Genomic DNA, 13,283 nt, shown 5'->3' with positions numbered 1-13,283 from the left:
AACTAGTGAAACTAATGTCAGCTTATTGGCAGTTGGTAAATGATAGCAATATGGCTAAGCTATCCAACAGCCATTGTCAAGTTAGCCTTCTGCTTGTTTTTTCTACTTACACGCTCCCTAATTATTTCGTCAATATTAACAACTGTTTAAATGACCTTCAAGAAGTTGATGTATTTATCAGAGTTCATGGTATTAAGAAAGAAGAGAAAGACATCATGACATGAATCTGGATAGCAAATTTGGCAAAGCTGGAAGTATGACAGGTTGCCTAGGGCCCTACCTGGGTCTTAACTAGAAGTGATAACAGCCTCCTGCACTTCTTTAACAACAGACCTTCACCATCTTCCCAGAATCGAAAAGCAGTTTTTATTTTTCTATGCTTTCTCTTGATAAATGATTCTGTTTTCTGCAACTTGGTCTGTAGAATGGCCAACATTAACAGTTCATTTGTTTAAACTAACAGACTGTGGTCAACAGATTCCCAAGGGAAGAGAGTCAGCCAAACAGGTCTAAACCACCATCATTTAAGAACACAATCAATTCTTTATCTTTTTCATAAAGTTCACATATGCATACATTAATCATCGTGGGCTGGCCCTGGGTAGGAAACTCATACCTAAGCAACTTCCCCTATACAATATATCTTTCCTGTTTAATGGCCTCTGCAGCTTAGATTTTATTGTGTGCTCGTTCATCTGTTGTTTTATGAGCCAGTCTGTGTCTTTGTGATGAACTGATTAAGCAACTGGTTTTGAAGTTAAATTCATAGGGAAGCTAACATTGCTTACACATCTACCTAAGGATTCTGGCCTATTAAGGTCCTGTGTCTCATCTAGTGTCTTGACCTTGGGTGAATAACAGCTTCTGGAAGAGCTATAGCCTGATTTTCATACATGAAAAAAATTGACTGAATCTACCTACAAGGGAAATTCCTGTGGTGTGTTCTTATATTGAGAGAGTTATGCATTGTAAAGTGATATGTATAGAGACCAGGAACTGCCCCAAAGATCAGATACTTGTCTTATGAAAAGAATGAGGGCAGAGCAGGAAAGAACATTTCCAGTATGCAAAAGTGGGACAAAGCACCCAGGAACAAGCTGGGAGTTAATGGAAGGATTCCAGAGGATTCTGAGTGGGATTCTATTTAGTGCATTAAACCAAATCCCATATTTGTTCCTATGCTTGGACTAGATGGCATTTCAACAGGAACCTGCAGGGTTAAGCCTTGTCTGACATCAACTCCTCTTTTTTTTTCTGGTCAGCCTAGTGAGATAACCAGTATAGAGTTTCATCTCCTTTCTTCCTTCTATCCTAAATTGTTTTCTTTGGTTCTGTTGAACTTTATTGGTTTTGCCTACAAATGGACATGAGCCTTTTAATGTAATGATTACTGTTTTCTAAGGTGTGAATATGGCCACAACTTCAAGTGTCCATATAAGTTAAAGAAAAGGTGCAGCCCTAATTATTAGACAGAACTTGACGTCAGAACAGGTGTGATTCTACTCTTCTAATTAAAGGTCAGCCATGCTCCGAGTTCAGAAATGACTAAGGTTTTTTCCTCACTAGCAAACATTTTAAAGTCCTTTGCCTTATATAATAGAAGTAAATTAACACACCTAGATGTCATATTCTTCATATGGTCTGTGGAAAGTGACCAGACTCTTCCCAATTCATTCTTACAAGTATTCAGTGTCACAGCCCACCTGGAAAAGAGCGTAGAATCTTTTTAAAAGCCTTTTAAGACAAATATGTTAGCTAAACAAAATCTCCTATTTTCTGTATTTAATTGAATTCAGGTTTCACTGACTACACAAAGAGAATCTTTCTTACAAAGATTCTCCTGTGTTTACAGATTACAATTAAATCACTCTCAGCCTTCACTTCTGTAAATTAAATCAGAGCTCCCATCTCCTTTTCAGCACTGTTTTATGCCAGGTCTTTAAAGATTTATGCTTCTTACTGCTAAATTCTTGCTGCAACGTCTTTCTACCTAGAATCGGGATGATTTCTTTACATGTTGAGCCCTGCTAAGATTGATGCATATCATCAGCTCTATTTTGAAAGTTGAAGAAGAAGTTAAAGAAGAATTAGGCCTGTCACCATTAATAGACTGTGAACCATGGCTAAGATTAGAAATCAGGAGCTCCTACCACGAATAATAGGAAGAAGAATGGGGGCTCCATCACTCACCAGTCACCTAACAGGTTGCCCTCCAATATCATCTTTATTTTATAGCACCATATTTCTTACCCCTGGGGATCTCTGTGAAATGGATGGGAAGATCAACTGAGTCGTGATGGATGAAACCATGTTGATTGCTTCTTTGGCAGGCCAAAGGCTCTGCATGCTAAACCTTACCGTCTATGTGGCAGTTAACAGGAAGGCAACCGGGTGATCCCTTTCCCATCTCCTGGGGTTCATGTAGTTGTATAATCTCCTTTTGATTGTGGCTACAACCTATGACTTTCTTTTACCCAGAAGAATATATCAAAGATGATAGGCTGTCGCTCCCATGATTATGTGGTGTTGTATATATACTCGATCTTTCTAGCTGAGTTGCTTTTCCTCTTCTATCAGCCCGAAGCAGCAAGGTGATATTATTGAACTGCCTATTGGGAACTTCTCATGGCTGGGAAAGTTGAGGATAATGCCCAGGAGACAATCATAAGGAAGATGGTGCTCTACTGATATTCAGCTACACAGCCATGAATTCTGCAGTGACTGAGTGATATGGAAGTAGATTTATCCCCATCTGAGTCTGCAGATAGAAATAGAGCCTGCTTAAAAGGTGTATTGATCCTCTGGAACAAAACCAGAGAACCCATATAGATCATACCCATGACAACAGAGGGCATAGGATACTGTATGATTTGAACCTTTGGATGGTTGGATCCTAGCTGATTGAACTATCTGGGAAGCATTAGGGAGTATGGCCTTTTCAGAGGAGGTGTGTCACTGGTGATAGGCTTTGAAGTCATGTCAAAAGCACATGACATTCCTAGTTAACCATCTTTCTGGTTGCGGCCATGCTCCCTGTCAGTGCCCATTGACTCATCTTCTAGTACTATAAACCTCAATAATGTGTTTCTTCTATAAGTTACCTTGGTCATGATGACATCACAAAAATAGAAAAGTAACTAAGCTTTGTGCTTTTTATGAGACTAGGAAAGTTATGGCTTTCTCCCCATGACATAGAAAACCAACATATACTTTTGGTAGGTCCAAACATTGAGACTGTTGAATATTATGAAGCATTATCCTAGTAAACTGAATAAAGGGCTCATAGCTTGGAGCTGTAAAACTGATGATAAACTGCTGTAATTTGTTTGTTTGTTTGTTTGCCTTCTTTTGTTTTAATTTAATAAAAGAAGAAATGTAATGCTGAAAACTAAAGGAAATTTTTGAGAATGTTGTTTGCTTTTTCTCTGCTTTCTATCCTTAAGGAAGATGGTCTGCGTAGCTGGAGACATGGAAATAGATCAGAAAAAGATGACAGAAGACACTTCATTGTAAGAAAGCTGTAATTTTTTACTACAAAAGCTAAACCTTCGTATTTCTACCAAGAATATTAGCCCAATCTTCAGACAGCTGTTTATAAAACAGACTGAAAACAAGTGTGTAAATTTCAAGAACAACTAAAAGACAGAATAAACTGATAGATAAAAAGAAGAGGAGGAGGAGGAGGACGAAATGAAAAGGAGGAACAGAAAAATGGGTCAATGCTAATAACTCTCTGTGAACATATAAAATGTTACTGTCATTGGGCTGGGGAAATGGCTCTGAGTTTGAAAGAATTATATATTCTTCCAGAGAGCTGCATTTGATTCTCAGCACCCACATGTCAGTCCACAATGATTCTGAATTTTAAGGCTTGCACTTGTTGAACACACATACATGAATGCAAAAATATTCATATTTAGAAATAAAATAAATAAATTAGAAAATAAAACATTACTATGTGTAGGGCATGAAATAAGATGACTTTCACTTTAGGTATATATAGAGTAGTTCATGTAAAATTAATATTAAAACAATCAGAATTACCTTATTTTATATTTTAGCTATTGCCACATACTTAATTTATAAAATACTCACCAAATACATAATGGATATAAGGTGTAGCTCAGGGGCAAAGTATTTACTAGTATGGACATGGCCCTTGTAAAGGACATGCATAGATATATGTGTGCATTTGCATTTTGTGGACTTGGAGTGAAAAAGTAGTCCTTTGCTTCTGTGTAACACATTTACCCATTTTCTCAAGTAAACATGTTCTACTAGATTTGAATACAGCTTTAGTTTCAGCACTGGGGAGCAGATGGAGGAGTAATGAAAATTAGAGACCAGTCTATAGGCAGAAACATGGAATTATTTCTCCTACTCTAGCTCCCACTCTCATGGACAGGCCCCAAATAATATAACCAGCCAAGTATCTCCAATGGCTTCAGGAACAGAGCCAACCACTCTAGGCAGAAGTCTAGTGATGTTTCCACAGTGGAACAGCACTCAGTCACTGATTTATTCTCAGCTATCATCTTGACATTCCCTTGGAGGGCATGTATTCTGTGGTTCTGCTTTTACATATGAAGCAGGCCTCATATTTATTTTGAATAACATATGTCTTCTATTTCATCTACCAGGTATGTTATTACCCATGATAAATGCCCTGGCCATTGTACTGTTTCCCTGTGGACAGTACAGGGGTTCTCAATCTGCAGGACATGACCTTTTTGGCAATTTTTTTTAATCTCCAAAATTATTTACATTACAATTTATAACAGTGCATAATTAAAGTTATGAAGTAGCAACAAAAATAAGCTTATTGTTCAGAGTCACCACAACATGAAGAACTCTATTAAAAGGCCACAGGATTAGAAAGGCTGAGAAACACTGACCGAGAGAGAGTCCTTCCTATTGTAAAGAATTGGACAGTGATTGTTAGCGTGAAGTGTAATTAGTTCCTTTTTTTCACTGTTGTAGTATGGACGTTCACTTATGTAAACCCACGTAAACCAATTCTTCATATATGAAATAGCTATCTTTACTCCATTTATCTTACAGTTTTTAAACAATTGGATCAGGGGGTCCTTAATTTGAAACCCCAGAAGATAAAACTAGATTAAAGTGATAAGTTTAACCTAGGTCTTTCTTCTTCTAGTTCCTTTGCAACTGAAATTGATGACTCAGTCATGAAAAAAATATATTTTATTTTTCTTACTAGAATATATGCATAATAGTAGAGAGTATACCATTATTTTCACACAGGTACACCAGTTAATTTTTTTCATAAGGATCGCCTACTTCTCCTTCTTGTTCTTCCTTCCTCTTCCATTATTTGTTTCCATCATGTACATGGGTACATGGATACAGAGAGAGAGAGAGAGAGAGAGAGAGAGAGAGAGAGACAGAGAGAGACAGAGAGAGACAGACAGAGAGACAGAGAGACAGAGAGAGACAGAGACAGAGAGAGACAGAGAGAGACAGAGAGACAGAGAGAGAGGGAGGGAGGGAGGGAGGGAGGGAGGAAAGGGGCTCTGTATATGAGATAAATCAAACAACATTTGTCTTCATTTTTTTCTTTACTTTTTGAGAGAGAGTTTCTCTCTGTAACCCTGGCTGTCCTGGACTCCCTTTGTAGACCATGCTAGCCTCATACTCACAGCGATCCACCTGCCTCTGCCTCTCCAGTGCTGAGATTAAAGCGTGTGTCAGCATGCCAGCACTGGCAGTGGGATGGGGTGGTGAGGGGAAAGAGAAAGGACTAGAAGAAGAGGATGGAGGGAAAACTGTAGTCAAAAATGTAACATATGACAGAGGAATAAAGAAAAAAGATGTCCTCATTTTCTTTAAAAAAAAAAAAAAGCTGTCTTCATTTAAAAAAAACTTTTTCCCTCCCTCCTCTTCTTCTAATCTTTCCCCCCTCACCTCACCACCCCCATCCGCTGCTCTTTCATCTCTTTTCAGAAAAGGGAAGACTTCCCATAGATATCAACGAAACGTGACTATCAAGTTGTAATTAATGATTGACAAAACAACCACTATGATAAAAAGGGTCCCAAAAGCAGTCAGAGGAGTCAGAAAACAGCCTCTACTCTCAATGCTGGGGGTCTCACAAAAAAGACCAAGTTATACAATTGTAACATATGTGCAGAGGTCCTAGATCAAACCCATTCAGCCTACCTAGTTCTTGGTTCGGTCTCTGTGAGCAACTATGAGCCCTGGTTAGTTGATTATGTGGGTTATCTTGTAGTGTCCTTGAGCCCTCTGGATCCTCTAATCCTTATTCCCCCTCTTCAGGAGGATTCTCCAATTGCTGTTTAATGTTTGTCTGGGGGACTCTGCATCTGTTTCCATCAGCTGAACTTAACACCTTGTAACTTTCTGCTAAAGCCACTGAGAATGTATTTACCTAATAAGCCACTAGATATCATCAACCCAATACCTAGCAATTGAGTCCCATAGTAGTGATTCCCAGATTTGCTGTAACCCATTGCTCTGATGTTTCTACCAATGCATATTCTGAGTGCCTTGATTAATGGCTTTCTTTTGTTATGTTACTACAAAATGTCACTGTAACCATTTCTGTAACACTGGGGCATGATATTTGGGGAAACCTGAATTCTATATTTCCAGGCTATGGTCACTCATATTTGGCTCAGAATAAATAAACTCTTATTCCCTTTGAAGTAAGAGCCATGTTTTCTTGGAAACATAATTTAATTAGTCTGTCAACTTCCTCAAGGGAATAAAAGTTGAGTTTAAATCAAAGGAGCTTGACCAATGTGATTATTAAAGACTAGATCAAGTATTTCTAAAGTGGTTTTATGTCCATAGTGCAATGCGATATTTTCATGGGATATTGATAGAAGATAGTTCTAATTCTAGAAATTTATGTTATTTTAGCTATTATCTATAACTGGGAATACAAAATGATTAGGTAAGAATGTTGTGCTTTTCCATCTTGGCATGAAAGAAGCCACTCCACAACAATCATACAACACACTTAGTCTTGACCTACTGCCATGACAATAAATAAACCAAGAAATATTCTCAATCCATGGCATTGTTTAGGATTTATTAAAACCCTGAAATAGGACTTAGGAAGAACAGTCTCTTCTAGGATCCCATGCTTACTGCTTCCTGTGGGTGCATGTCTTCTCAGTCAGTATGAAGGGTATAGCTTGTACTTGAGACAAAGATTAACTGAAGACAGGATTCTATCATATAGCTGGGCATGACTAACAGCTAAGCTAGAGTGGGAGGGTTTTTCTGTAACACGTTTAATGTGCTCCTTTTAGTATTCTCAATAGCCACATTGGTTCACTAAGAGTGAGACAGACATGTTGACATCGCTTCCTTGGTCTGCCACTGAAGTCCTGTCTAGGTGAGAAGGTATTTCTTCATGCCTCTTCTCATAATGTAAATCAATTATGAGTGTGCGTGGTGTGTGTGTGTGTGTGTGTGTGTGTGTGTATGTGTGTGCGTTTGTGTACATAGGTGAAGTTTCTAGATGAGAATCAGGTGTAAAAGTTCCAAAGGTTTGGCACATAGAAATGGCAAGGTATATAAAAGCATGCTCCACTTATGCCTGACAACATGGGCTTAATTCATGGCATCTACAGTAGGAGGGGAAAAAAATCAACTCTTAAAAGTTGTCCTCTGACCTCCTCACATAATCCATGGAATGCTGACACCAGCACCCACACACAAAGTCGTATACACATGCATACAGGCACACACTTAAATGCACACAGTAGTTAGTAAAAAGATAAAGAACATGAAAGTTTAGAGATTAATACTAAGTTTTCAGCTTTCAAAAAATAATACTCCGTAATGATATACAATTAAACAAGCAGACAAATTCACTGAATTCAATTACACAATTCAGTTCCCTTCAACAGGAATGCACAGATAAGGCTTACATAGGAACAGGTTCTTCAGCAGCATCTGTCTGTGTGGCTGGTTTGTCAGTCATCCTCTCCAGAAGTGGTTTTTCTCCAGAGTGATCACAGATTGGCTTTGGGGAAGACATAATGATGAAATAGATCTCTATCTCTGAGACCTTAAAATGGACCAAAATGAGTGCTGGAGATATGCCTCACAGCTTAAGAGCACTTGCTGTTCTTGCTGATGACCCTTGGCCATTCACAACTCCCAGATCAGACACCTTTACACCTGCTATAAACCCAGTTTAAGAGACTTTTAAGCCTGACTTCTGACCTCTCCCAGTACTTATAATCACATGATACATATAAACTCAAGTAGATTCATGAACATAGACATGAGTCAGAAAAAAAAAAAAAAAACATTTTTTGGTAAAGGAAAAATGTACGATTTACTCTCACTATGAAGTTGATCAAGATTTAAGCAAGAACAAAGATAGGTAAATGGAAATGTCTTATGGGCATGATATGGCTGTCACACATATACATCTACACATAGTAGCTGTGACTAACTGTACTAGATCTATCTGCACAAAAGCAGGATAGCTAAAAATCTCAGCATTGATAGGGGAGAGGACCCAGAAGCCTCACGCATAGCTGAAGAGCTATTTGTTGTAGAGGAATTTTAATTCAGACGTGGCTACTCTGGAAAGAGATCACGTCCAAAAGGATGTCTAATACTGTGTGATCTAGCTGGAATACAGACATACCTTTAATCCCAGGAGACAGAGGCAAGCAAATCTCCAAGTTCAAGGCCAGCTTGGTATAAAAGAAGTATCTACTCATTGTTAATCCCAGTACTCAGGAGACAAGGGTAATGCAGATCTCTGAGTTCTAGTCAGCTCTGGTCAGGCAGTTCTATTGAATCAGTGAGTTGAGAGGCAGGGGAGTAGAGTTGAGCTCCTGAGTTCCTGGCATGTTTTATTTTTGTTTTGGTTTGTGTGTGTGTGTGTGTGTGTGTGTGTGTGTGTGTGTGTGTGTGTGTGTGATTCACAGGCAGTTTGACAAGAAGAGTTGTACAGAGAGAGGTTGAAGAAAGAACAAGCTAGACACAGGTGGAGACAGAAGGAGCCAGAGAGTGAGGAAATGAAAGAAGATGAGAACAGAGGCCAAGCAGAGCAACTCAGTCAGAAGCCAGTTTTAATCAGTGAGTTAGGAGAGAAGTTTGAGCCATAGTAGATCTGTTGAGCCAGCCAGCCAGAGTTCAGAAAGATCTAGAAAAGAGGAGCTTATTCATCAGTAAGTCTCAGAGGTTGAAAACTTTTTAGGCCTATATTAGATTGTATGCAGACTAGAGGTTTCCAGGATTAAGGCTAGGTTACCTGATCTAGTAAGACTCTGAGACAATTATTTCAGGGAAATAAAAATTACATTAACAATTGGCAGTTGTCGAGGTATTTGGAGACCTTTGCCAGGTGACCTGTACTTTAGTTGAAGTCTTTATCCCTGTGAATGTATAGGCAGCGCACTGGACTCAGTAGGTAAATAAATAAATTCAAATTGTGGGAAAATAATATGGGCTTATTATTTGATTTCTTCTACACCAGTTATTCTCAACTTTCTTAATGCTGAGAACTTTTAGTAGAGTTCCCCCTATTTTGGTGACCTCCAACCATAAAATCACTTTGTTGCTATCTCATAACCATAATTTTCCTACAGTTATTAATCATAATGTAAATATCTGACACACAGACTGTCTGATATGTGACTATGTGAAAAGACTGATCCACCCCCAAAGATGTCCATACCTACACGTTAAGAAACGTTCTTCTATAAAAAGTGACTCTGTTACTCATGATCATTTGAATCAGTTCTTTTTTAAAGTATATTAATAGATTTTTCAGCTGGAAATTAAAGACAGTTTTAATCTTGAAATGTCATTTCTTCATTCAGTCTCTCATTAATTTTGTTTTGTTTTAAACAGTTCGTTAGGAAGACCTCAAAGTTATTATGTAGTCAATGTTGGCCTTAGACTCGTGGTCTCCTTATTTCAAAAGAGCTGGGTAACGGGAATGCAGCACTTGCTATAACCTACCAAAGCCTGGCAATTTAAAAAGCTAAGTTTGATCATGAATTCACATGATACAAGTATTCAAAATGTATACAATATCTGAAATATTTTAAAATGTTTACTCCCTTCATCTAATAAGCAAATTTCTTAGTTTACATTTGTCCAAATTTACTTACGATAAAGGGTCTTCTTAGATTCTTCCAGCATTTAATGCTATAAAAATATCTCTGTTCATATCTCCATCATAGCATTCATTAACAAACATATAATACCAGCATTTGGAAGGAGTATGGGATAGGTTTACAAGTTCAAGGCCAGAATGATGTATATGTTGAAGCACTATATTAAAAAAACCACACAAAGTCAGGCAAAGGTGATGGCAGCAGTAGATTTTAATCCCAGCACTTAGTAGGCAGATCTCTGAGTCTGAAGACAGCTTGCTATACAGAGTAATTTCTAGGACAGCCAGAGCTACACAGAGGAACTCTTTCCTGAAAAACCATAAGTAAATAAATAGATAAATAAATACATAAATAAGAAAAGAAAATGCCCTCCAGTGTGATGTGGTGGGATATAGCTGTAATCTCAACATTTGAAAGATTAAAGAAGAGATAAAGCTTTCAAGTTCATTGTCAGTTACATAGCAAGTTCAAGGTCATGTGAAACTCTGTCACTAAAAAAAAAAAAAAAAAAAAAGTGAAACCAAACAAGCCACCTCCTCCATGATCAATGAACCCTTTATGCTTCTATTTTATCTATTTTTTAATTCCTTCCTACTGTAATGTTCAATATATATTTACTTAGTCTGCATGATTTGGATATAGTCATTTCCCGCAAGACTGTGACATGGTGCTTTGATTAGCTTTTCTACCACATGTAATCTTTGTTTTTTCTTCATCTTAAAAGACAATTCAGTATGCATATACGTTTTAGCAAAATGATAGGGCTGGGGCTGGCAAAATAGGCAGGGGCTGTCTATAAAGTATGTGTGGGATAGCAAGGGTAATGTAGTGCACAGGAAAAAGATGTTTACGGTGGTTAATATCTCACTATAAAGAATTAGGATAAATTTATATGGGTATTTCATACTCAGGAACTTTACTGACACCAAATAGATAATAAGCATTTTTTAAACTTCTGTTTTGAGGTTGGAAGTATAACTCAGTACATAGAATGTTTGCAGGACATGTAGAAGGTCCCGGAGCCACTTCCCAGTACCAGGAAAAGGCATTTTACATTGCAATTGCTGAGAGTTAGAAGTTCATTCTAGACACAAAGCTCAGTTCATGGCAGGGTTCCTTGAGAGATAAAATATGAAAATTCCTTGGAAGCATCAAATCTGTTAGGGATAAAAATCTTATGCTATATGCTAGGCCCATAGGCTCTGATGAACTGGTAATACAGTAAGATTCAGGAAAAACAAAACTGGGGTTAATTATGGATGTGCTCTTATAAACGGAGTCACTTCTATAGAGATAGTCTCCTGCTCTTTCCTCACCAGAGAAAAGGAGCAGCTGGCACCTGTCCTCTGTTTAATAGATCATTGTATTCCTAACACACGTCTCAGAGCACCCTTTAGTCTCTTCTTTGCCAAGCTAAACATCACCACTTCCTTAAAGTTTTCCTGTGGGATCTATTTACCCTTGAATAACACAGCCCACATTTGAAGAAGATTGCCTTTCATAATCCATAATTCATGCCTGCTAATTTTAGAAGGAAAATAGTATTTTGACAACCACCATTATGCCTTGGTAATTATTCTGTTATCAAGAGGAAAACCTTGTGATATGGATATGCATAAGATGAAAGACATATATTTAAGTCTCTTTTTCCAAAGAGAACATGAAAATACACCTTCTGATGGATAGATGAGAGTGATAGCTGAATTGTCTGTCACTGTTGACTCTATAAACCTTATTAACGGCTATGCATAAATTCACTGCATGAGCCATGCATGGAACAAAGAGAGAAACAGGCTTTCCAGGTGACTCACTTTTCTGACCTTGGAAATGGTTTTGTTTATTGATTTGATTGCAACAAGGCTTGAATATAAGATTCTGGATTTTTTTCTTTTTACGTACATGTGCAATACAGAAGCAAAGAGCACAATTCATCTATACACAGTGTAGCTTTGAATATTTTAATGATGTCTCTAGTATAAATTTAGGATGTTAAGGAACCTTTGGAATCTCAGGCACAATCTCAATCTCAAGCACTACTTTTAATTCATCAAAGCAACATGCTAAAGTAAAAGTCTTGATGTTACTTTAAATATTAAACAGTGATTCTAAGTGTCACTGAGAAACACTGATGACCAAAGCTCCATCAGGTCAAACCAAGGAACAAAAAGCTACAATTTCCTCTCTTCTTGGCTAAAAGTCGTGCTTTCAATACTTGAAATTAATAATTTCTCCTAGTCCACTTTCATCCAAAGTTGTACATAAAGTAAACTAAAATAGCCTCTAAAATAGGAAAGAAAATCAAATAGCATGTGTTCCAATTGTTGTCTGTTTTTGGTGGCTGTCAAGAACAATACCTACTTTACAGTATTTTATATTTAAGCATCTGGCAGCTTGATTAATTTGATTAATTAATTTCCCAGAATTCTGTCAACTCAGCTGCACCATAGCTTGAAGAAAAAAAAAAAAAAAAAAAAAAGACGGTGCAATTAAAAAATAGCGCTTAAAAGAATTAAGAATGTCATCATTTGAGATCTGATATTATTGAGTTCTTACTTGTAAGAGACAGGATAAGAGAAAATCAGGAGAAAGAAATGTGCCGGTCCCCAGGCTCATCATGCGTCACAAAATAAGTTACAGCTGTATTCTAAGATGTTATGTTTGGCATGAGTTCTGAAAGGTGTTAGGAAATTGCTTCCTTTAAGGAATGTTAATTTGGAAATGCCTTAACAATATTTAGAAGCTGAATTTTTATTTCTAGTTTAAAATCAGGCTGTCTAGTTTCCTTCTGCTTGGTATTCAAGTGCCTTAAGTTTTAAAAGCCTGTGGTGGAAGAACACGGTCAAGGCAATGGGTCATATCTTGCTGAGTCCCTTTGGCAGATGGACAGTCAGTCTGTCTTCTACGATATTGTTATGCAATCAGCTCTCCACACATCATACTCTCCTATATTGTAAACGTCTTTCAACTGACAGCTGATGAGCTTACTACCATGCCACATTTTCCTGATCATAGCGATTTCCCAGGCAGGGGCCTAGGAGGTAATCTTAGCTCAGCAAAAGTGTTGTAAAAAGGGAATTCTGTTCACATTGTTGTCAGCGCAGCTGGATGGTCTAACTGCTTCCCTTGGCAGATTTGAAGTCTGAATGC

Source organism: Acomys russatus, chromosome 20 (assembly GCF_903995435.1).
Source record: "Acomys russatus chromosome 20, mAcoRus1.1, whole genome shotgun sequence".
NCBI lineage: Eukaryota > Metazoa > Chordata > Mammalia > Rodentia > Muridae > Acomys > Acomys russatus.
The sequence above is the reverse complement of the archived record's forward strand: the minus strand, read 5'-3'. Positions refer to the sequence as shown.